General features: G+C 53.3%; 2 long non-coding RNA genes across 4 annotated transcripts; one reads left to right on the plus strand and one right to left on the minus strand.

Moving 5' to 3' along the window:
- Positions 1-7,668: 7,668 nt before the first annotated feature.
- On the plus strand, positions 7,669-9,597 carry LOC137665332 (uncharacterized). 2 transcript variants are annotated; one of them, XR_011048478.1, is made up of 2 exons: positions 7,669-7,785; positions 8,740-9,597. It is a non-coding gene; the product is annotated as an uncharacterized lncRNA (long non-coding RNA). The 2 variants fall into 2 exon arrangements; XR_011048477.1 differs by having other exon boundaries at positions 8,744-9,597.
- LOC137665331 (uncharacterized) lies at positions 8,717-11,065 on the minus strand. 2 transcript variants are annotated; one of them, XR_011048475.1, is made up of 5 exons: positions 10,765-11,065; positions 10,115-10,276; positions 9,706-9,903; positions 9,199-9,339; positions 8,717-9,014 (listed from the first exon to the last, which is right to left on the minus strand). It is a non-coding gene; the product is annotated as an uncharacterized lncRNA (long non-coding RNA). The 2 variants fall into 2 exon arrangements; XR_011048476.1 differs by lacking the exon at positions 9,199-9,339 and having other exon boundaries at positions 10,765-11,059.
- Positions 11,066-25,751: the final 14,686 nt, after the last annotated feature.

Genomic DNA, 25,751 nt, shown 5'->3' on the forward strand with positions numbered 1-25,751 from the left:
TGCATAGATCTGGGTTGTCTTCTGAGGTCTAACCCTCTTCTAGGAGACTGTCAGACACAGGTTGCTTTAGCGGGGTCTTGACAGAGAAAAGGAGTAAGGCAAACAGTTTGGGAATGTATTGCTGATGCGCTGCAAGGATGCTGGGAGTATCACTCACCCTGTGGGGCGATTCAGACCCAGGGCTGTACCAGAACTGAATCTTCTTCAGCTGTTAAAAAAAAAACCAACCAAACAAGGACACAACCACCGTCACACAGAAAACACGCTCACACCAACAACGCAGCCCCAGAGCCATTTATCCCATTAACGTTCACACATTTCCAGGTCACTGCATGTCTAACGAGGACACCAGTGAGCCAAATGAACACTTTTTGAATCCAACTCCACCAAATCAAGGTCCTTCTTGGTCAGATTTAGGCTTTGTTTTGATGAACCCGACACCAGCTTTATTGATTAAATCAATACCCGAGTGATCATTACGTGAGCCCAGACACGGCTGTTGCTGAGCTCAAGGATGAAACAGCGCCCGTCAACCTACTCGCCTGTAATTGTGGGGCATGCATCTATAATTACGGGGTATTCATCTATAATTATGGGGTAGTATTGCTGAACTCATGTGGCTGTAGTAAATACAGACCTCGCAGAGCTGGCAAGTGGAAAGCCATTAAGCTGGGTTAGGTGATGCTCAACGTCGATACAGCTGAAGGGCAAAGATCCAGAAAGGACTCTCCCCTACATCAAAATAAAAACCAAAATAAGGATTTAAAAAAGAGACAAGACTCAAACACATTTTAATAACAGCATTAAAGGAAAAAAATTTGAAAAACCTAAAGTAGCCACTCACAGAATCACAGAATCAACCAGGTGGGAAGAGAACTCTGGGATCATCGAGTCCAACCATTGCCCTGACACCACCATGGCAACTAGACCATGGCACTAAGTGCCATGTCCAGGCTTTTCTTAAACACCTCCAGAGATGGTGACTCCACCACCTCCCTGGGCAGCCCCGTCCAATGGCTAATGACCCTTGCTGAGAAGAAATGCTTCCTAATGTCCAACCTGAACCTCCCCTGGCGAAGCTTGAGGCTGTGTCCTCTTGTCCTATCGCTAGTTGCCTGGGAGAAGAGGCCGACTCCCACTGCGCTACAACCTTCCTCCAACTCTGAGCACTTGAGATGTCCCTCCTGAGTGTGAGTCTGACACTGCTGCACCAGCCATTCTTGATTTGGGGAGACCCGGAAGGACACAAAGCCATGGAACCTGGTCCTTTCAGGGTCCTGAGTACAGAACGGGGAAGAATGAGGGTGAAGGCGGGTGTTCCTGCCAACTCGCTCCCTCTCTGCACTTTGATACTCCCTTCTGCTCAGACTGGCCCCCAGCTGTGTGATTTCCAGGACGCAACGGGCAGTGGAGGCGGGGGTGAGAGCCAGGCTTGTGCCCCGCAGGGGACAGCCATCAGAAATGATGTATGAGAACCACACCAGGGACCGAGTAAGTGGCTTCTATCAGTTCAGAGGGGATTTCTGTGCGATACAGATCAGCAATTCCCCTCTTCACAATAAAGTCACAGAATCACAGAATCACAGAATGTCAGGGATTGGAAGGGACCTCGAAAGATCATCTAGTCCAGTCCCCTGCCAGAGCAGGATTACCTAGGTCATGTCACACAGGAACGCGCCCAGGCGGGTTTTGAATGTCTCCAGAGAAGGAGACTCCACAACCTCTCTGGGCAGCCTGTGCCAGTGTTCAGTCACCCTCACTGTAAAGAAGTTTTTCCTCATATTTATGTGGAACCTCCTGTGTTCCAGCTTGCACCCGTTGCCCCTTGTCCTGTCAAGGGATGTCACTGAGAAGAGCCTGGCTCCATCCTCATGACACTTGCCCTTTACATATTTATAAACATTAATAAGGTCACTCCTCAGTCTCCTCTTCTCCAAGCTAAAGAGACCCAGCTCCCTCAGCCTCTCCTCATAAGGGAGATGTTCCACTCCCTTAATCATCTTCATGGCTCTGCGCTGGACTCTCTCTAGCAGTTCCCTGTCATTCCTGTCCCGAGCACAGCACCATGTCCCGGAGCGCCATGGGTCAGGGCATCGCAGGGGACAGCATCTGCCCTCTGTGACTATGTAATCAGAACACGTTTATTTCTGTCTGCTACACACCAACAACTTTATGTTCTGTAGTACTTTGGAAGCCGAGATAATCGTGTCTTGGTATGCACAGCTTGCCTGCTGATGTGGCACTCTCTCTTTTTTTAACGTGTGAAAGGCATGGAGCACACAGGTAAATAAGTAATTAGAAAAAAAAATCAGGATGTAATTAGAACAGTTTATGCTGCTGGAAGAACTCTCCCTTTCACATTAAACAATAAAATGTAATCACTCTGTCAGGCTTTCAAAGCAACACAGTCTCTGGGTGTTCAGCTGGGGGGAAAAAATTAATTAAATAAAATTCAAGGTCAGATATTCAAGTTGAGCTTTGAAAATGGATTTCTGGAGTCACACCTCCCCGAGATGAGCCCTGTATTTGTCTGCTCAGAGTGGGTTTGCTCCACTGAGGAACTCGCTGAGGAACCTCCCCAGGAGCGGGCAGGGGCCGAGTGGGCACGGGGATGGCGTGGGGGTGCGGGGGGTACATGGGGGGGTTACATGGGGCGGCCCCACGTGCCCCCAGCCCCAGGAACGGGAAGAACCAGAGGCTTTGTAACCGGCTTCTCCCCCGGGCTGGGGCCGGGGGTGGCTGGGGGGTGCCGGGACGGGGCAGGCAGGGGAACCCCCTGGGCTTTACCCCCTGGGCACAGCCCCTGCCCCGCTGCCGAGGGTCCGGGGGTTCGGGGCTGGGTCGGCTCCGTGGGTTTGGTTTAACACGAGCGGGAGGGTGTGAGAGATGTTCCCGTGTCAGAGGGATTCCCGGTGCCCGGCACAGGTCACCCGCTCGCCCGGGCTGCCCCGGACAGGGCACGGGGCTGCCCAAACCCGCCCGATGGCTCAGCCGGAGCCCCCGGCGCGGCCGGTAACGGGGAGGGTGGGATGAGCCCCCCCGGCACGGGGCAGGGCACCGGGGAAGGTGCCGCGGCGCCAGGGGCAGCGCTTGGCATCGCCCCGGGGAGGAAAGCTGAGCCTCTGCCCGGACCCCCGGGGCGTCCCCTCGGGTCCCCTCTGCGAAGCCCTTTGCTGGCACGGGGGGGTCTGTGATCCCCGGAGAGCTCCGACAGCCCCGGGCGGTTCCTCCCCGGCCCCGGACGGGTCATCCCCATGACAGCGATGTGTCATGTCCCCCCTCCCCATCACAGCGATGTCCCCCATCACAGCGATCCCCTCCCACCTTTGCCTTTTTGTTCGTGTGTTAAAAAAAAAAAAAAAAAAAAAAAAAAAAAAAAAAAAAAAAAAAAGAAAGAAAACACCACCAACCCCCAAAACAAGAACATCCCCCCAAGCAGGGGCAGCCCGAGGCCCCAGGACCCCCTCCCTGGCCCTAAAAGCAGCCGGGGGTTCGCCCCAAGCAGCTCCCTTTGCTCTGGGGTGACACGGAGGGGACCCCGACCGGGGCGGTGCAGGGGGACCCCGGCCCGGCTGCCCTGCCCGGCTCTGGGAGCCAGTTTTTGGGGGGCTTTTTACTTGTTCTCCTTTTCAGCAGCTCAGTGTGGTTGGCGGCTGTTTTCTTTCTTTATTTGGCACAGTTTGGGGTTTTGTGGGTTTTTTTTCTTTTTTTTTTTAAATTTCTCCCCCCCCCTCCCCGGCAGGGGCTTTGTAGGGGCAACTGCTGCTTCACCGGCTCTCCCTGTCCCCACCGGCTGCCCACGGGCCGGGGCAGGTGGCTCTGCTGGGCACAGTGCTGCTTCTGCACCTCTGCTTTAGATTTTTGTGTTTTGTTTTTTTTTTACTATTAATTTTCTTTCTTTGCCTTTTTTTCTATTTCTTCCTTGTTTATAGTATTTTTTCTTATTTTATCTCTTTTTCTTTTTTTTCTTTTTTGCTTTTTCTTTTTTCCCTGTTTTTTTCCTTTTTGGTGTTCTTTGTTTACATTTTTTCAAGTTTTTCCTGTGTTTTTTTCCTCTTTTACATTTTTTCTTTTTTTTGTTATTGTTTACCATTTTTTTCTATTTTTTTCTTTTTTTTTTTTTCTCCCCTTCCTATTTCCATAATTACCCCCATTTCCAGTGCAGCAGCAGCACCTGGGGCAGCCCCACACCTGATGAGAACTGACCCACACCTGGGGGGGGCCGGGCTGGGGGCGGAGCGGGGGGACAGGGCTGTCATGGCGGCTGGGGGGACTTTGGGCCATGGTGGGGGCCGCTGAGCCCCTCTGGGGCTTTGCTGCTGCCCTCCCTGGCCCGGGGCTGCGCGGAGCCCCGGCAGCTCCTGCCGCGGGGGTGCCCAGAGCCTGCGGCCATCCCCGGGGCGTCAGGGCCCCAGCGAGGGCTTTGGGAGCCCCCCGTCCCCCGCTGCCGGCCCTGGAGAGGGGCTGTGCGGAGCCCGGCCGTGCTGGGAGCCCAGCCCTGGGCCCCGGGGCTGTGTCTGGTGGGGTCCGTGTGCCCCGACGTGGGTCCATGCGCCCCAGTGTCTCCGGGAGCGTCCCCGGAGCCGGGGGGCTTGTGCGGGGCTGCGGGGGCTGCCCCGGGCCCCGCAGAGCCCCTGGGCTGGGCGCTGGGGCTGGGGGAGCAGCCTGGGGTGAGCCCGGGCCTCGCCGTTAACGTTTGCCGTGGGAAGCGCCGTGTCGTGCGGGCCGGGAGGTGCGAGAGGCCCTCGGTGTGTCGGGGAGCGGCGGCGGGGGCTGCTGGGGCGGAGAGCCCGGCCCTGGGCACCATCGCCCCGGCCCCGGGGACGCTCGCCCCGCCGGGATCCCACCCGCCGAGGGGCCTGTGGGCAGAGCCGGGGGTCCCTGCAGAGCCTCGGGGACCTTGGCAGTGAGGAGAGTGTGTGAGAGTCTGTTGAAGGGTTAATTAGAGTTTATTAGAGTTTTTATTAGAGTTTATTAGAGTTTATCAAGAGGGTTCATGAGATCCCCCCGCGCTCAGCCCCGCTCGTGCTTTGTCAGCCCCGGCCCCGCCGCCCCGGGGGGCTCAGCTCTCCTCTGGGGGTCCCGGGGCTCTCCCGGGCCGGGGGGGGCACAGACCCGCTGCACACACCGGCCCCTCGGCGCTAATTGCCCCGTCACTCACTAATTGCCCCGTCACTCGTTAATTGCAGCGGGGGCCGCTCAGGGGGGTCCGGGCTCTCCCCGTTCCACCTGTTCGCCGTTAAGGGCGAGCGCAGGGCGAGCAGCGGCGCCGGCGGGTCATTAATTAGCGCTAATGAGGCCCTAACCCCACCGCCCCACCGCCGGGGGCGGGGCCGTGCCCATAAGAGGCGCGGGGCGGGCGGCGCGCGCGGGGTGTGGCGGCGGCGCAGGCGCGGTGAGTGCGGGGGCGCGGGGGGCCCGGCGGGGCGGATAAAGCCCGGGGGGCCGGAGCGCGGCGGCCCCTCCTCTGCTACGGCCGGTGCTGCCGGGCCCGGCCCCCCACCCGCGGGGCTCGGGAACCGGGGCCGGGGCTCCCGCGGGGGCTGGGGGCGCGGAGCCCGGCCCGGGGCTCGGCAGAGCCGGAGCCGGGCCCCGGAGCAGAGAGCCCGGCCCGGGACAGCGGCTGCGGGGGGCTCCCGGCCAGAGCCCCGGGCCTGCCGGGGGGCTCGGAACCGGGCTGGTCTGGCCGGGCTCAGAGCTCAGGCCCGGCACCGGGGGGCTTGAACCGGGCTCGTTACCACACCCCAAGTGCTGCATTTGGGGGCTCGAAATGAGAGACCAAGTGCTGGGTGTTGTGGCCCAGAAACAGCCCAAGTTCTGCGTTGTGCAGCCTTGAACCCATCTCGTTTGGCCCCCAGAAACAAAGTCCTGCACTTGGGGGGCTTCAAACCGGGCTCATTTGGTCCATTTATGTCTCAGAAACACAGACCAAGTTCTACATGTCAGGGCACAAAGCAGAGCCCAAGTGGGCAGTTTTAGGTCTCCCACAGAAAGACCAAGTCATGTGTTTGGGGAGCGTGAAACCAGACTCGTTAACACAGACCCAGTCCTGCAGTGGGGGGCTCAAAGTGAGAGACTAAGTCCTGCGTTGGGGAGCATGAAACCAGGCTCATTGGGCCAGTGTGAGGGTTGAGAAACAGAGACTAAGTCCTGCGTGTTTAGGGCTTGAAACCAGGCTCATTTCACCCTCCGAAAAAGAGACTAAGTCCTGCGTTTGGGGGTACTGAAAGTGGGCTCGTTGGGCCAGTGTTAGAGCTCAGAAACAGAGACTAAGTCCTGCGTTTGGGGGCTGGAGATGAGAGACTAAGTCCTGCGTTCTGCAGTCATGGAACCAGGCTCGGCCCTCAGAAACACGGACTGAGTCCTCTGTGTGTGTGCTTAGAGACTAAGTCCTGTGTATGGAGCCTTGAAACCGGGCTCATTTGGCCAGTGTTGGAAACAGAGACTAAGTCCTGTGTTTGGGGGCTGGAAGCTGGGCTCATGTGGCCAGTGTTGGGGCTCAGACTAAGTGCTGTGTTACTGGGGCTTGAAACCAGGCTCATGTGGCCAGTGTTAGAGCTGAGAGAGACCCAGTGCTGTGTGTGGGGGCTCAAAGCCAGAGACTAAGTCCTGTGTTTTGGGGCTTGAGACCAGGCTCATGTAGCCAATGTCCGGCTCTCCCAGGGAGCCCAAGTGCTGTGTGTGGGGGCTTGAGGCCGGGCTCGTGTGGCCAGTGTCAGGGCTCACCCGCAGCCCCAGCCCTGCATGTCCGGTTACACACCGGGAGCCCCGCGGCTGGTCCTGGCTTTCCCCGGGCCGGGGGGCAGCACCCACAGCCCCGCTCTGGGCCCCGGGAGGCCGGGCTGCCCCGGCCGGGTTAGAGACGGCCGCCGGTACCCGTTGGAGCCCCCGCGTTCGTTTCTAGTCTTTATTCAGCTCCTGCACGAAGCCGCCACCTTTATTCCGCCACCGGCAGAGCCCCGAAACCCAGCGGAGTCCCAGCTCGACCGCACCCGGAGCCTCGGCACCGGCAGAGCCCAGAGCCACGGCCGGACACCGCCAGCACCGCGCGGGCAGCAGCCGCAGGCAGCGCCGGACTTGGGTGCCGCAGCCCGGCCCCGGTGCCCGCTGCCCGCCCGAGGCCCGGCCCCGGAGCGCGGCTCCACCTGCCCGCGGCGCCGGGACGGAGACGGCGAGGCCGGGCTCGGGGCTACGGAGAAACCGGGCCCAGCCCCAGCCCTGCCGCGGTGCTCCGGCCCCAGGAGCCGCACCGCGCCCGCCCGCGGAGAGACAGACACGGGCCGGGACTGACCCGCCGGCACCGGCTCCCCGCGCCCGCGAGGCCCGGCAGCAGCACCGGCACCAGCCCCAGCCCGAATCCCGGCCTCGTCTCACCGCCCCGGGTTCCGCGTAGCCCCCACAAAAGCCGCCGGACTAGGCCGGTGCTGCAGCCCCGCGTCCCCGGTCCAGAACCAGCGTCCGCCGCGGTCGGAGCCAGCCCCGCTCTGGCGGCGGAAGAGGCCGCGCGTGCGCGGGGCGGGCCGGAAGGGGCGGGGCCCGGGGGGCGCATGCGCGGGGCGGGGCCTGTCCCAGGTGCGCGGGGGCGGTGCCGCAGGGCGCGTGCGCGGGGCGGGGCCTGGCCCAGGTGCGCGGGGCGGGGCAGGGCCCCAGGGCGGCTGCGCGGGGCGGGGCCGAGGAGATTTGAGCCCCGGCGGCCGCCGTCCGCCCCCTCTGGGCTGTTCCGGTGGCGCCGCGCGCGGTCCTGGGGCGGCAGCGGCCGGGCCGGGCTCCTCCGGCGGGGCCCAGGTGAGACGCGGGGTGCTCGGGCCGGGAGCGGGGCAGGGGCCGCGGCCGAGCGGTGCCGCGGCCCGGGGGGTGTCGAGTCCGGGCGCAGGGCAGGGGCCGCGGCCGAGCGGTGCCGCGGCCCCGGGGGGTGTCGGGGTTGGGGCCGGGGCGGGTGGGAAGTGCCGGTGCCCGGGCGGCCGCGCTGCCGGGGGCTGTACGGAGCCGCCGGTGCAGCCGCGGGGCTCGGGGCGCCGGGGAATAAAGCCCGAGGGCCGGAGCCCGGCGCCCCCCGTCCCCGCTCGAGCCGCCTGCGGCCACACGGGGCCGGGCCCGCTCCGCGGGTCCCCCCGGTCAGTGCTCAAGCACCGCCCGACACCGCCGGGGCTCCCGGGCTCGTCCCTACATCACACGCGGGGCTGTGGGGGTTCGGGGCTCAGCCGGGTGCTTGTGGGACTCGAGAGGCGGCTCCCGGGGCCGGTGCTGGGGCTGAGCAGCACAGACAGAGCTGGACATTTCCCAACCCCGAGAACGGAGCCGCGGGGCTGCGTTTGTGGGGCTGGGAAAGGGGCTCCCGGGGCCGGAGCAGCAAATCCTGCGCCTTTGGGCTCAGAAACGGAGACCTGGTCGGCTGTTTCTGGGGTCAAAGCCAGGGGCCAGTTTGGCCAGAGCTGCAGGGTTGGGGGGAGGTGGGAGGGTGTTTGTGTCTGGGTGGGAGGGAGGGGGGTGGGATGGTGCGTGGACCCTCACCGGAGGTGGGGGTCCGGTCGCGTTGGCCCCGAAACTCAGGGACGCCGGCATGCACCAGGCAAAATTCAACGCAGGAGATAGACTCAGGGCGAAAAAGCACTTTTTACCCCCTTTTCGTGTCCAACTGTTCATTCCAGGTGCGCCCAAGCACTGGACTAGTGTACAATTATGACAGGTCATATTCATATACAAGTCGTGACAGTGATTGATTTACGACCTGGCTGAAAGCCAGGCTCATTTGAACTAGAATAAGCTTTATTGAGCTGGAGATGAACTCGAGGAGGAGCTGAGGCTGGAACCATCCATGAGCTGGAGATGCAGCCAGACTGGAACTGAGCATCAGCTGGAGCTGGAGATGAACTCAAGGAGGAGCTGAGGCTGGAACCATCCATGAGCTGGAGCTGCGGCCAAACTGGAACTGAGCATCAGCTGGAGATGAAGCTGCACTGGAGCTGGAAACGAGCTGCAGCCAAAACTGAAGTGGGGCCATCCATGAGCTGGACCTGAAAAACAGGGGTGCAAAAACAATGAGCTGGAGCTGTGAACAAACAGGAGCCGCAAATGAGCTGGAGCTGTCCAGGAGCTGGACCCGAAATGAACGCGTGCAGAGACAATGACCTGGAGCTGCAAACAAACTGGAGCCATCCACGAGCTGGAACAGAAACAAAACAGGCAAAAACAACCAACCTGAAGCTGCAAACGAGCTGGAGCCGTCCACAAACTGGAGCTGAAACGAGCCGGAGCCGTCCGTAAGCTGGACTTGAAACCAGAGCAGCAACAAACAGGAGCTGGAGCCAAAACTGAACTGGAGCCGTCCAGGAGCTGGACCTGAAACAAACAGGGGCAGAAACAAACACACATGAGCACAAACCAAGCTGGACCCAAAACAAAGGGGGCCCAAAGCACCAAACAAAACCCCAACAAACAAACAAAACCCCAACAAACAAAACCCCAACAAACAAAACCCCAACAAACAAAACCCCAACAAACAAAACCCCAACAAACAAAACCCCAACAAACAAGCAAACCCCTCACAAACAAACCCCCAATAAACAAACCCCCAATAAAAACCCCCAATAAACAAAACCCCTCACAAATCCAAATGGGGGTCCAAACCAAACAACCAACCAAACAAAAACCAAGGGGAGCCCAAGCCGAGCTGAACCCCAAACAAACGGGCCCCAACACACCCACCTGGAGCCGCAGCCGGGCTGGAGCAGCGCAGTCCCTGCAGGGTCTCCGGGTGGGCACAGGCCGGGCTGTCCCCAGGCAGGAGCGGGGCAGGCGGCAGCGTCGGCCTCGGCGCAGGCAGCCCGGCTTCTCCCTGGGGCTCCGCACCCCCCGCGGGCGGCTCCCGGCCTGGCTGGGGCTCCTCCGTCCGTCCGTGTGTCCCTGCGCAGGGAGAGACGTGGCACAATCAGCCCCCGGCAGCGGCCCGGCCCAGAGAGCCCCGAGCTGCTGCCCGGCAAACCCTGCTGCCCCCCGGGCACGGGCAGCTCTGCCCGGCCCCTCGGCAGCACCGACCCGGCACCGCGCAGCCGAGGCGGGAGGGGAGGGAGAGACGGGGCCGGGACGGCAGAAACCACCGCCTCGGGGCACTCACCTCACCGGGCACGGCCTCCTACCGCCGGGGCCACCAACACCTCCCCAGGCACCGGCACGGCCGTCGCTCCCCGGGCCCGGCTTCACCGTCTCACCCACGGGGCTGCAGGAGCCGGTGCGGGTCCCCGGAGCGGCCTCTGCTCCCAGCGCAGCACGTTTTGAGCTGAAAAAGAAGGTTTTAATTAAAACAATGGCTTCAGACAGAGCCCAGAGCCACCCCCGGCGCCCTCCGGTGGGGTGCCCGGGGATCACACTGGTAAACAGCCGCTTGAACACATCAGCTCATAAACTGCATTAACTAAAAGGGAACAAAAATACATTTAATTGCACCCTTGCTCTCACCAGAACTCCCGCAGAAAGGCTGCTCTTGTCGGGGGGACCCGCAGAACCCCCCCAGCAGCTCTGGTCCCAGCCTGGCTGCCCCCAGCAGCACAGGAGCCCTGAACCCCCCCAGCCCCAGCCCTGCTGGGAACCAGCTGCAGCTCCCGGGCTTCTGAGGGAAGAACCAGAAGCCTTTGCCCAAAGTAACTGCGGGCAGCTGAGGCTGAGAACCAGAGGAACTGTGGACACAGCCCAGCCCCAGGAGACAGGTGGGGGCAGTTAAGGTGCCCCCGGCTCTCGGTAGCTCCCCTCCTGCCTCCCGTTACTCACCATGATGAGGGCTGTAACGAGCGTCTCCTTGCACAGCCCCAGGCAATGCCGAGAGTCCATCAGCCCCCCAGTCCGGGGGTTTGGGGGCCAAAACTGTCCCCTGGTGTCCAGGGAACGCGCAGCCCAAACCCCACTGGCCTGTCCGGGGCTGGCAGTGGGTGCAGCCCAGCGCCAGCCAGGTGAAACGTCTCCTTCGGGGCTCTTGGCCACCCCGGCAGCACCGGCATCACACGGGGACCACAAAACCTGCAACAAACACACGTTAACTCGCCCACAGGAGCCCCCAGACACGGCAGAAACCCCGTGCTCACGGGGACGGTCACCCACAGCCCCCCCACACCCCGGCTGAGCCCCGCGGGGCTGCTCCGGGACAGAGCCGCCCCCCCCGCCCCGAGCCGGGGAGGCCCAACACCTCCCGGCCCCGGACACCCCCTCCCCGAGCCGCGGCCGGGCCCGGCGCTCGCCAGGGGCACGGCGGGGCCCCGGGCCGCCCGCAGACAGGCCCCGGGCCCGGCAGGAGCCGACCCTGCAGCCGCGGAGCCCCCGCAGCCGGTTCCTGCTCCCGCCGCTCCGTCCCGCGCACTGCTGCCGCGGCGGAGGCGCCCCCTGTCGGTGGCGAGCGGAACTGCGTCCGGGGGCTCGTTAAAGCCTCGGGGCTCTGCGCGCACCTGCCGCGCGGGCGGCACCCACTCCGCGCCGACCAATCAGCGAGGCCGACGCCCCTGGGGAACAGCCAATGGCGAGGCGGGGCGGTAGCGACCCCCTGCAGTGTCGCCGCCTGGCGGACGGAACGCAGCACTGCAGGCGCCGCCCCGGCCCCGGCCCCGCTCCCCCGCGGTAACGGGTCCCTCTTTCTTTCCCCCTAAAAACGTCCGAATTCCCCAGACACCGACGCAGTCACCCCAGGCCCTTCTTCCTCCCCACCCTGAGCAATGCCCCGGACCCCAGTCTCCCGTTACAGCCGTGTTTGCCCACCCCAGCACGTCACGGTGTCGGGGCGGCTGCCCCGGAGCCCCGCTGGCCTCGCTCAGAGCTCAGAATCCACACCGGAGCAGACTAAACAACAGTTACTAGTACGATAGATGTGCTTTTCGACACCCCAGGTGCACGTCACTTAAGCGTGTTTACAATCCTCCTCGCCAATCTTCTGTTATATTCCCACTTTCCACCCCCTTCGCTCAAGAGACCGCTTCTCCTGGGGAGTGCAAAGCTGGATGTGGGGTATAGAACAGAGTAATATACAGAGGCATGCAATAAATACATATAGGAAAAGGAATACACATATATATCTATAGAATAATACTGTAAATCAATGAAACCACTCAGCCAGCCACGCACCATCAGTAGATTGTTCCATTGGATGCTGACATGTTGAATATTGTCCTCTGTGCTGGCTGGTTCATCAGTGATGTTGAGGTTGCATTTATGGTGTTGGAGGAGGAAATAGTCCATTGTCAATCAATGTTGTTATGTTCGTTGGCATACAGTCGTTACCTACTCAGAAAAAATAGCAAATGAAAAACATTAATATCACAATCACTTAGCATAATATAATTGTGTAATACAGCTACTGGCATGCTAATGAAACACATTGTTAAAAGATCTGCAGCTGTTGATCTTCCCTTAATATAAAAAGCAGATGAGTTAGTGACACTAAATCTAAGTATTTACATGTTGGCCTTGCAGAAATGTATCCAAGGCATGTGCTTTTTTCAGGTTGAACTTCAATTCCATGTTGAGTCTGTGACAGCAATAAAACTGTTCCAATGCTATCTCCTCTAGATAAGGCACAGGTAGTCGTCGACGATGCCTGAAATACAAGACCTCGAGAATCCAATATCAACAAAAGATGTAAAATAAGAGGAGAAGTACATGCCAATCTATTCCCAAAAATTGTAGGGTGGTACTAGGGCCCTGTATTTTCTTTGAATTAATTGCCCAGCCTTGGTCCTTTAAATGCACTTTCAGTGATTCTTCCAACCTGGTTGATTCTGTGATTCTGCTGCTGTGGAAGACCCTCGGCCTGCAGACAGCTGTGCTTTACTTGGGGAGCAGATTTTCTTGGGAACACTGCACTGAGAATAGTTTTTGCTTGCTTCTAAGATAAAGGAGCCGAGACCAGTTCACGGGGCCTTTTGAGACACGAAAGAAGTAAACATGTGTTGAAGGTCAGTTCTGAACAGAGCTGAAAACAGGGAATGGTTGTTGTTATCTTGAACTGCACAGTCCGCCTCCAAGTTCCAAAGCAGAAGCAACCATTTAAAGTTTCAACTGTTCGTCCTGCCAACATATCAATATTCAAGCAATATTCTTTAATTGGGGCAATTAACACGGTTGCAGTAAATGGTGTAGCGTTTTCTATTGTTAAGGTCACGTTAGCTTGGAGGGCGGGGGTCAGATTTCCCCCCAACCCACAGATCTGTGATGTGGCACCTTTATTATTAACAATACTGTGCAATACAGTAACTTCAGCTCCAGTATTCACCATCAATCACATTATCTTGCAACCCACAGCACCGCTCTGCTTGAGTAGTAATTACTTCATGCGTGATCACCTTTGCATCCTGTAAAGTCCTGACTTCCTTCTCTAATTCTCTCACTCTGCTCCGTAATGCAACATTTTCACAGTGAAAAGCTCTAAGACCAGTAGCTAACAACCATCCCAGTCTCCCTGCTAATTTACGAGAAGAATCTGATGCCCTTTTCCATGGCAACCCGCGCACAGCCGTGTCAATTGCCTGGGGGGTCATCACCACCCTGTCATCTATTCCAGGCCATGCTTCTGGCAGGGCCAGCGGAGCCAGGAGAGTGGCCACGGGGGCCCAGTCCTCAGTACTGGGCCATCCTGGAACGCAGGGAGTCACTGTCACGGCCTCCCCAGTCCCCGGCTTCTTTTTCAGCCATGGCATGACTGTTCCTGGATCCTGCCGACTACGCCAAAACGTGCGAGCCGACACAGGCAGGACGCAGGAACAGCCACAAGACCACGGATAAAATGCAAAGAGAAAATTTATCCCCGTTATCTCGCGAACCGGGGGATCTCCGAAGCAGCACCCGGGGCACAGGCCCGCAAGCGGGGACGCAGGCACAGTTGGTTTCCTGGTCTGTGCTTCTGAGAGTCAAGAGCAGCAAAAACCCACGATGCTGCCCCAGCACGTGCTGTACAGGCCACGCAACGGGGAGCTCACGGCAGCTTCTCTTTCAAGCGTCCTCATCCAGCAGCACCGCTGGGAATTTGTTTTCAATTAACCTTCCCTGAACGTGTGGGCTTTAACTAATACGGACTGTTCCAGGTGAAGGCTTTGGGATATGCCGCAGAGCTCTCAAAGCCACCCTGTTAAGGAAAATTGGCAGAGTTCGGGTCTCTGGGTTTGCTGATTCTTTGTTGAAGCAACTCAGAGTCGGACCCACCACTGCAGTGAATGGTACCTGACTCAAATTCACTATCAGTTTATGTGGAAACTAATAAGTAGCTACATCACAAACTTCTTCTGTTATAAATCCACTATTTCAATTCCTCCTTCTTCCTTCGTCAAGAGTCCACAAAAATCCATTGTCAGGAGTCCACAAAGGTCCATTCTGTTCTTGCTGTGATCAGCATCCTGTCCTGATCCGGGTTGACCAGAGTCTGGTTTCCACTGCCAGCGTCTCCTAAGCATTAACCTAAAATAGCCAAAGTCTGTTTAGAACCTTATTTCTATTAATGCTTATTTCTAAGTGTCCTATATTTCTTTTAAGGTAAAGAAAAGGTTAACCAGACATCCTTTTTACTAGAATCATCAGAAATTAATACTTCTAGGCCTACTCCTGCTTAGCTGCTCATTAAGCTTTGCCTGATGATTTGTTCAGCCATAGGTCAGGATTACACAAGGAGCTTTGAGAACAACAGTCATGGATTGTGAAAGCCCCCCTGTGTTTGTCAGATTAACTTATATTTATTATTCTATTCTTAATTCTATTTCATCTCTATTGATTCTTATCTGCTTAATTCATGAGAACCTCTACAACAATTTATGTGACGATTTCTACAACACACCCCCTCCACCAGACATACTCTACGGCGTGCTGTCCTGAGGTCCCACGGAGTTACTCACTCGCTCTCCCTCTCCTTGGGTTAATCAGCCCAGCGCTCCCCTCTTCCCTGCTCTTTCTCACCGACGAGCTCCCGGACTGAACGGCCAGAAATCCTCGCTGCAGCCCAAACCACGGCCGTACACTCGGTGTGAAGTTTGGTACCGTTTTTATTATCTCACCTGCCGAGGCCACCGTGCGCTCTCAGCCCGTGCCCACGCTGGGACGCTGTGCCCGAGGGGACAGGTGACCCCCTCTGGTAGGGGCAGGGGCAGGCAGACAGCAGGCAGGCTGCAACTCACACAATTATTTGAAGATAGAAACAAAATCACTCCCCCTGAGCTGGATGTGTTTTGGGGACGATTGCTCCGGTGTTCAGAGGGGGATCATTACCCTCTGCAGTGACATTGCGCCTGCAATGACATCCCACGCCACAGCCATGTCCCTCTCTGCTTCAGGACCTCCAAGAACAAAACCAAGTCTGTAACCACAAGCCCAAGCACAGCTCATCTCCCGCACAGCAACTTCCCCTTTAACAACTAAAAGACTTCCAAATTATAATAAATTAGACTACGAGACAGCCCCACCACACACCGACACTTTGTGAGCTGCTCTGAGGAAAAGCCAGCAAACATTCACACCATCGACCCTGTCAGCAGCTCACCCGGCAACCAGCGCTAGGACAAGAGGACACAGCCTCAGGCTTGGCCAGGGGAGGTTCAGGTTGGACATTAGGAAGAATTTCTTCTCAGCAAGGGTCATTAGCCATTGGAATGGGCTGCCCAGGGGGGTGGTGGAGTCACCATCTCTGGAGGGGTTTAAGAAAAGCCTGGACATGGCATTTAGTGCCATGGTCTAGTTGCCATGGTGGTGTCAGGGCAATGGTTGGACTCGATGAGCCCAGAGGGCTCTTCCAACCTCATTGATTCTGGGATTCGGCCCTGCCTGGAGATGGAGTTTCTGCCTCCCCCTCGCTCCCAGGGATGCTGACAGCCTTGCTGGGCAGGCAGCAAGGGAGATGTCAGGGGAGATGTCAGAGCTGCTGGGTCTCAGCTGCTGCGAGAGGCGTTGGGAGAGTCCCACCAAGTCCCCAGCACCCTGACGGTCCCATCTGGAGCCCCCACCACCCACCCCCTTCCCCATTGGCCCCAGCTCTGCATTTAAGCTCAGGCCGGGGGGCTTCTTTTTCCCTTCTGTGATAGCTCTGTTGTCAGTCCTCTCTTTGTTAGGCTGGATGTTTCATTGCTGTCTTTATGTTCTGCTGTTCTTTAGGTGGTCTTACTGGACTGCTTTTGACCGCTGCTCAGGTCCTGTGGGGCTGTGCATGTGCAGGGGGGCTCTGGTTTCCTGCTGTCAGTAGGTTGACGTTGGTTTGTCTTCCAGTTTTATTGCAATCTATCTGCATTGCCTGACTTAGTGGCAAGTATGTGACAATGTTTTTTTACTTCTACTGGCTGACAAAATGAGGCTGGGGCATGTTCTTTTCCAAGCGTGCCTGGTAACTTTTGCCTTATTGCTTTCCCCTAGAAATGCACAGCGTGGTTATGGAATTACAGCAGAACTCCTCATTCTCCTGACCTCTGGCCAGGTTTCCATGATCTGTTTAAGCCTAGTTCAGATCAAAGGGCTGTTTTGGTAGCCTGTACCCATGGAGCAGCGCTGTGGGAACCCCCTGAGAGCAGGGACACTTTCTCCAGTCTAAGTCAGAGCCCTCGGGCTGCTTTTCTTGCTCTGAATGGGGGGATGCACATTGGCCCTGGAGCACTCATTGGTCTCCCTGAGATTCCCTTTCTCTACCCTTCAGCCTTATGAGAAGGGAAAGAGTTCATGGTAGGATGAATATTACCAGCTTTGGCTATGGGGTCTGGGTGGAGTTGGGTTTTGGGGAGGCAGAAACAGGTAAGGCAAGAACTGTAATCTCAGATCCAAGGGCCAGCTAGTTTAACCTGGGCTGTACAGGCTGTTCTCTTTCCCTGGCTCCTGCTGCTGATTTAAAAGCTCCCCTTGCCCTCTGCAGAGGGGCTTGATCTAAGTGGTTGGACTCGATCTTAAAGGTCCTTTCCAGCCAAAACGATTCTATGATTCTAAATGCTGTAGCTCGGTGTGCAGGACAAGAGCCCGAGAGCTGCGTGCTGTGCTGGGGAGCACTGGGGTGGCTCTGGACTGCTGCTCCCCCAGCTGCCATGGCTGGGGTGTGTGGCAGGGGGCTGGCACCTGCGGAGGTACCTGTCAGTCCCTGTCCCTGACAACAAGCTTCCTAAGGTGAAGGGCTGCCTCCCGAAGCGCAGGAGGGGGAGGCTCTGCAATGAAACCTGGGCAAGGCACCCAGCCCTGCTGTGCCAAGCGGGCACCCCCCGCCCCAGGGCAGTGGTGGGGTGACAGCCCCCGGGCTTGGCAGCTGGGCTCTGGGCTGTGCTCCCTGGTCCCTCCTTCCTCCTCTCCCTCCTCCCTGCAGCAGGCAGGAGCTGCGGGGTCTCTCCCTCTGCGCTGCGCCTGGGGCTGCAGCCTTCCTCCTCGGCGCGCTGAACGAGGGCTGCTGCGGAGCTCTGGCACCTGTAAGTGGGGAGTCCTGGGTGAGCGGGGTGGGGGCTGCTTTTGTCTTGGGCTGGGCTGTTCTTCTCTGCTGTAGCTGGGAGCAGAGGTAAAACTGCAGGTGCTTTGTTAGCAACAGGTCTGTGTGTGAGGTGGGATGCTGATCCTGCTGCTCTGAGGAGGGGGGTGCCCCGATTTACCTGGGGACACAACGCTGCCTGCATGGGGCTCCTGGTGATGCCAGGCACCTGCCTCCCGGTAAGCAAACCCTCCCTGCACGCTGCTTAAGTTGGTCCCAGGGAGCGCAAGGCTGCAACACTGACCAGTTTGTACACTGGGGAGGGGGGATAGGAGGTGGCAGTAGGTGCCAGTCTGGGAAACTGAAATGCCAGGAATCAGACTTATGTTACTTGTGCTGTGAATGAAGGGGCAGAAAGCCTAGTAGGGTATTTGAGAGCAAGTTTTGTGTTGGCTGTACCCCCAACAGCCCACACTGTATTTCTGTTAGTGCCAGCAGTGCCACTGTGTTCACACCAAATGTGCACAGAGGAGAATGCAACCTGGATTTAAACGTTATTTTGAAGGGAATCAACATGAAAACTCTCATTCAAGATACATTTGGGATGTTTTAGGTCAAGGAAAACCCCTTTTAGTCCAGTGAACTACTCACTTCAATCAGAATGGCTGTTTAAGGGGTGACTTGGTCATTTTTTGCTCAGTGACTAAGAAGTTCCACATGGTCTGATTTTGCTTTTATATCAATTGCTTTTATATCAACGGGTTTGTTCATGTCACTAGTGCTGCTTCATCCCTGGCAGGACGCAGTGCACCTGGAAAAACGTGGGACATGGATGACTGTGGGGATTAGTCTGTGGTTGGACAGAAAACCACTTCAAACTGGACAGCTTGAACCCCAGGGGTTGCTGAGAGGTAACCTCTCAGTATGACAGGAGCATGTAAAATTTCTGACCTCTATTAGAGGGACCTCTCAACGTTAGCCAGGTGAGGCTTAAAATGTGAGTGGTGCTAATTGCTCAGTGCATAGTGAACATCAAGTCACTGGGGCAGTAAATGGGAATTCAAGAGTACTAAATGAATTCAAATGATTAGAGCAAGAATCAGTGGATTAATCTATAAGTGAGCATTTAAAGTAACTGTGTAGCTGTAGATGCTGGTGTGCCAAGTCAGTAAAAGTGAACAGTTAGCAAGTAGGAAGGTATAGGAAGAGTTCACTCCACTTCCCTGTTCTACAGTCCTCCTACAAACTATTAGCTCTTTGTAGAGAGTGATACTATGCAGGGTAAACACTTTCTATAATCTTAAAAGATATTTCTCCTGTTTAGTCTATACAGTTATTTAAGATTAAAGGTGTTGCCTCTGGGCAAACATGACCTTTGGTTGTGGCCAAGTGTTCAGGATTCAACGCTGCCCGGCTGCACAGGCAGTCCACCCTCTGTCAAGGCAGGCTGTTCTGCTTCACTTCTAGTGATGCACAATCAGATATTCTGTTAGTTGGGAACTTGGGTGAGAAGGTAAAATGCTATTTAATTGCAATAAGCTCTAAGTAGTGATCCCTGATGTAAAACACAAACCATGTAAACCCCACAATTAGTTTCACGGTAAGTGTGCAGCTGGCTGGGTCTGAATGAGTATATACTAAGTGGTACAGAGGGGTTAAAGGATGTTTTTTTGAGCTACATTCCCCAGAACAATGTCAGTGTTATTAGACTTGAGGTATTAATTAATTGCATGTGACAGTAAGGCACCCCAAAAGCAGCATTAGCTCAAGCCCTGGCTGAGAACAAGCAGGGCTTGTAGCTGTTGTTCTAAGACTTCCTTCCCCTTGGAGTAGGCTGGGTTTTTTCTTCTGGTGTGGGGGACACATCTTATTCCTTTCCAACGGTAGTTCACACACATCTTTACTTGTGTGTAATTAATGCAAATACCTGGAAGCAGGGTGTTGGTCTAATAACTCTGGACCTGTTAGTGTGATTTTTAGACAAAAATGGATGCTTTTTGGGTAGCTTCGTCTGGTTTTGATATATATACTCCCCTTCCCCCTTGATTTGAAATAAAACATTTGTGTTCTCTTCTATATAAACCAAATAGAGATTCTCAACGTGAATATTGTATTGATGTGGGTCAAGCTAAGGAGAAAAAAAGAATATACTCCAGATCACGGGCTCTGTTTGCTTTCACACCTATCTCATCTTGGGCAATAACACTTCAACGCTAAAATAGATTTAAATCAAATAATTATATGTCTCTTGCTCATTTTTCACAATAAGCATAGACATAATCTAGTGCCAAGAACCCTTGTGATGTGCTATTTGCATGGGTATCGTTTTGGTTCAGGCTGCTGGCAGCTCATATGTTCTTAGGTAGGAGAAAGGAGGCTGGGAAAGACAAGAGAAATTGTTTATTCCACTTTAATAATTCTAGACAGAAACCAATTTTCTAGGTAAAATAAAATAATAAATAAAATAAAAAATCCATATATCTTTCCAAATCCTGTTTTTATAATGTTTAAAAAGCCATGCAGGAGGTTATGTCATAAATACTGCCAAATTCTATTGTCCAAGCCCTCAGTTTCAGGATAAACTGCTATCCTGTTGGGCTTGAAATGTTAGCGTTCTGGTGACTGGGCTGAACAGAGCACTTCAGGAAGCTGCCCCAAGCACGCTATTTCTTGAGCTTAGTTCTCTCAATTTATGCTTGTACAGTTATTTTTTTTGACTTAATGCTGGTTTTGTACTCAGTTTGCCATAGTGAGAGTAACTATTTGATAGCCAACCAGATCTCCTGAGGTTTTAATGCCAAACTCTGCCTGGAGGGATGGCTGCAATAATCCCTGCCTGCATTTGCATTTCCAGTTACTGTTCTGCTGGCATGAATCTTGTCATCCTTTGCCCACACAGTGTGGCAGTAGCTTCTGTAGATGCCATGAAATAATACAATTTTAACTTGGACACAAAACAACATGAATTAAAGCTTAAAATCAGACAGACCTTTTTAGTGTTACTGTCAATAAAAGTCATATTTCAGCTGTGTCTGTATTTGATCTGATCAGTCTGAGCCAGTTGTTCTGTTGTGGACCTGAACTACTTGCACAGCTCCCAGCTCTGGGGGTTTGCTGGTAGGGTGAAGGTGGCTCTTCAGCTGCCTGGAGCAGTGGACAGCAGGGAAAGGACGGGTGGGAAGTGGGCTAAGCTGCTGAATTGCTGACTTAGGACCCTGTCTTCCCAACAGCAGCATCCCGTGTCCCAGAATGGGACATCCTGCAAGGGACACTTAGATGCTTCATGAGGAAGCACTTAACTCCCTCCTTAGAGGCTTACTGCAGAGGACACAACATGGGGCAGATGTTTGCCCTATCTATTGGCAGTTTGCAACTAGAAATTAACTAAAATTAACATGTCATGCCCCCCAGTTTTATTCTCCACTGGGATTATCTCATGGTTGTCCCACCTTTCAGCTTCTACCTAAACTATGATTACACTTGCTTCCTCCTTCTGCCAATTACTCTGTTCACTTTGGATATTCCCAATGGCATGGCTGTCATCTCCCCCTGGGTGCTCTGACAGAGTGACTCAGGTGCAGAGCCTTGATCTGCACATAAAATGAGATGATTCAGCTTTGTGCCTACCATCCAGCCAATACTGAAGGACTGGGGATGGTAAAAATCATCTGCTGGGCTGGAAGGTGGCAATTTAGGAGGCTCATCTCCCATGAGATGAGGGATTTAGTGCTGCAAAAAGCCTGGCAGTGATCATCTAACTGTTCTTATAGCTTAATCCAAAACACTTACTGCTAAGTGCTCACTGGAGTATCTCTCCAGTGAAAAAAGCTCAGAGCATTTCAGCTGATACTTAGTGGGGTCCCTGTCCGATTTCCCATGATGGATGGGAAGCTGCTGCTTACAGATTGGATCTCAGGAGAGCTTAATTAACACAGTCTAACTCTACTGAAAGCTTCTCAACTAGGGACTTGTTTCGCCTTCTGAATTCAAGCAATGTATTAATTAAAATGGACAAAAGCAAGCAGGGTATGAGGGAGAAGCAGAGGGCAGCAAGAATGCTTTGCTGGGTGTCTGGCTCACAGGAGTAGCGGGCATATTGGATCGGCCAGCGTTAGCAAAGGAGAAGAGAGAGATCTGACAGGAGAAACTCCTCATTTCTCTGCTGAATGCATGTCTAAATAGCAAAGGTGAGATGGGGTGAGTGCACCTGGCTCCCTGCACAGGGCTTGTAAAGCACGCATTCCTTTATTGCAGCACGCCCAGGGCTGCTCTTGCTAGTGCTAGGTCATGCAGTGGAGTGTGTGGGGTAGAGAACCCTCTAAAGGGAAGATGCCCTGTGTGTTAACATATTTGAACGCGTCCTAAGCACCAGGTAAATTGCACTAACTTACAAAAGGATGTTTCTCAGAGTCCTTGTGTTTTCAGTATAACGCTACATCAAGAGGACAAGAACACCATCAGGTAGGTAACAGAAAATAACAAGCAGCATGTCCTAACACCTTAACTTAGCCTCAGTAAGAACTACACTTACTGTTCAACTTCTAAACAGATGTTCTCTCCCCTGTGCACTAGGTTTCTGACTCAGGAGGTATTAATTCCAGGCTTGGGTGTAAGCCTCTGCTATCAGAGCCAAGCCCTGTGCTGTGTGTTGTATAATTTCCTTGCACTCCACTCAACCAAGTGCCTTACGATTATTTTCCTCTGTGCTGTGGACATTAGTGGTACCACCATCCTTGTTTCTCACCCTGCTGCTGGCCGGGAGGATGGAAGCTAAAGAGACTCCTTAGATTCCAGTTGCAGAAAGAGATGCAAAACTTTGAGACTTGGGTCGAGAGTGGTCTTAGGGGAATTCTTGTGGAGATGACAAAAAGCCATTTCCAAGCATAAGGGAGCTAAAATCTTATGACTGGCGCTAGGCTTCTTAATAAAGTGGCTGAAAAGTGTGCCTGTGTGGGGAAATCTTACTTTAACCTTATTTCAGGGAACAGTTGGCTGAGATCTTAGTTAAAATTTAAAACAGCCTGTGACACATCAAATAGAAAAACTTGAAATTCAGAAGCTTAAAGGTTGACTAAGCACCAAGCAAAAAAATAGGAGTATGATGACAAGCAATAGGTAAGCAGCCTAGGCTCTAATTCTCCAAGAATTCAAGTGTGTTATGTTACAGCTATCACAATATAATGTGCATGCAGAAAACATTTTCTCTGTGTTTCTTTGCTACCAAAGCATTAGGTAACTTCCATTTTACTGGGAAACCAAGGACTAGCTCAGCTTGTGTTAAATACACTGTCACTGTACCTGTGGATGCTCTCAGTCCCTGTTCTCCTGGTGCAGCGTGTGGTACAGCTTCGTGAAGGACAAAAAGGCAAAACAAGTAAAGACAAACTTCCACCCCACATTCCACTCTTGGGCAAATGGGATACTTCAGGTTTTGAATGTTTCTGGGCAAATTGGTCGGAGTCACGTGTGTGCTTGAAAGGATAAAATTCCTACACTGGCATCTTAAGGCCAACTAACAGCAAATGGCAGAAAACGCTTAGCTATAGCAAGGTTTTGCTCTGGTAAATTTTCAGCTTTACTCTTCCTCATCTAGTGTGATAATAAAATCCCTGTTTGACATGAAAACTGTGTAATATTATTTGAATGTCAGAAAATGAAGCGGGGTGGAAAAAATTATATATTCTAGAGAAACATAACAAACTTGCTGTGAATGCCTCACCTGCCATTAGCATCTTCTGATTTACATTTGAGATTTGGCTTTTTGGCAAAATGTTTTATATCCCTAGCTCAAGCTGATGAGTAATCTGCAACTAAGTTTTGTTTTCTTTATTATAGCAATCCTACTGAGTGTGTTGTTCTTGATAGGAAAAGTTTAAGATCTTTAAAAAAAAATACTTTGAAAAAATACTTTCTTTGGTCCCAGCTCAGACTACCCAGATAAATGGCTGTCAGGGGAGGATAAACAGTTTAAGCCCATTCATAAGAGCTCTGCATGCAACTTCAAGATCGATACATCTCCCTGGGATTGATCATTTAAAAATGAGAAATTTGCTTCTCATTGTATATTTGTTTTTCTTCATGGAAGTAAATGTCAGTAAGTTTATTGCAGCTTGCTATTTTTAACGTGGCTTTTCTTTCACAGCTCCTTTTTCCTAGCTGAAAGCCTACCATTTCCATGTGAGAGTCAGCTTATTTTGACATAAAACACTCCAAGGTATTTCATATAAAATATCATGGGAATTCTGATGTATGAAGAAGTAAATAAAATACTTTAAGTTCTACTACCTTAGTTCATACATCTCCTCAGAGTTTGTGCTTTGCAGTTCAAGTCTTGCATTGTACACACTGAACACTTCTGCTTATATGGGAAACACACTAAGTGCAAAACAAAGTTAAAACGTACCTTAAAACCATTTCCAAGAAGTTAATGACACTCTAATGAAATCCTGACTTGGGAAAAAGGCCACCTCGCCCGTGGTGTTTATCTTGGCGAGCCCAGGAGCTCCGGTTTGTTAGTGACTCCTGCCTGTCACGTCCGTGAGCCTCAGCGTGGCACTTGGTACTCGGCTGCTGCTGAAGCCTCGCTCTTCTCTGGAAGAGAAAGCCAAGATGAAAGCCAAGTTCATTCCTCCTTGCAGCGAACTGCAGACACACGTCCTTCGTGTCTAACCTGCTGCAATGCATGATGCTACGATAAAGTATTTCTGAAGTTTACAGCAAAATGGGAGAACAGATTGCCACATTTTACCTTTTAAGATTAAATGACCTCTTATCATACACTATTTCCCTGTAGGTCATACTTTTGAGCCCTCTGATCTTCCCTGTGACTTGCTATAGACTTCCTGCGCTTGATGCAAATCTGTGTTGGATTAAATCGACCAGAACTACATGCAACAAATGAAATGAGCCCTGAGTGCTCGACGGCATGGAGGTATTTCATGTGTTCTGTATGCTGCTGTCCTGCTTACGTGCTCTTAGGGTGCCTGCCATGTCTGTACGTCACGCTGCTGCTGCCTTCCTCCAAAACCATCACCTTTCATTAAGGCAGAGGTCACTTGTCACCACTTCCCGTTCTCACATGACTTCACCTGCCCTACTGAATTCTTAAAAAAACTGCTAGTAGCACTTCACTGAGTTGGGAACGCTCACAGTTAATCTTTTTACATTTCTTTTTAGGCAAGAGCAATTTGTTTGTCTTGCTCAATAGCTTTTTGTGATCCACTGAGTCACAGGATAATCCCTGCATTTGTCTCTTCCTTATTCTAAGACACTTACAGAACGAGGTACTGCTATTTTTGCCATCCCTCGGTGGCTGCATTTTGCAAGCAGGATTTTCTAGCTCTTCAGCAGGCCAGAGATGCTATCATTTCCCAAGGGCTCCAGGCAATTTCTGTAGTTGACAGATTACTGAGTATAGAGCTCAGGACAATGGAAGAACAAATTTTTTAGCACTTACCACATGAAATTTTCTTTTTCCAAGACAACGTGCTTCTGTTCTTCATGTCTCTGAAGGTTCCTTATCTTTGCTTCAGCTTCTAAAGCCTCAGAGGATTCTGTGATGAGATGTCACACACACAAAAATCAAGATAACAAAACCAGAAGGCTGTGCACAAAGGTGAGACAGTGTTGGCTGGCTCCAGTGGTTACTAGATTTCCTCCATCTGGCCAACATAAAAATAACTGCATTTGCTTCAATAATTACCTCGAATTGTTACTGTAAAAATGGAAAATTTATTTTCCACATCCAGTGGCATGAGATTGTCCTGGTTACGCTGTGAGACTTTATACTGCAGATTTACTTTTATTTATCATCTTGTAACATTTATGCATTGCATTATTTTTTCCCTTTTCTTACATGACTTACATTTCTGTCTCCTGTGCCTCTCTTGATTATTTATCACTGCCTGTTTTAGCTGGCAAGTACCTTGTGGAAACACAAGGCACTGCCTTCATTTCTCCTTCTCCACCTCATCTTCAATATAATAAAAATCCATGTACCTTTTCCAATTTCCTGTAAACTATGGTGGTTGTATGGCAAATTCACAATGATACAATATTCCGTTAGTGCAACTGTGATCAGACTACAAAAGACAGACACAGCTCAGTTTTGCCTTGAGGCTGTTTGCAACTCCTTGTTTATCAGTTACGAACAAAAACTATTCCAGAGCTCATTACTGAAATGGTTGAAAGCTGTTGCTACACTGTCAGAAAAAAGAGAGAAAAATCCAAGATATGTATCCAAAAAATAATTATTAAATTATTCCTCCTGCTTTTAGTGTGATAAGGTACCATTTCAGTTGTCTTAATGAACAGAATTACAAGTAATTCACTAAAATACTGCCATGGCACAGGAATGACCCCCTCC

This window comes from Nyctibius grandis, chromosome 6 (assembly GCF_013368605.1).
Source record: "Nyctibius grandis isolate bNycGra1 chromosome 6, bNycGra1.pri, whole genome shotgun sequence".
Taxonomy (NCBI): domain Eukaryota; kingdom Metazoa; phylum Chordata; class Aves; order Nyctibiiformes; family Nyctibiidae; genus Nyctibius; species Nyctibius grandis.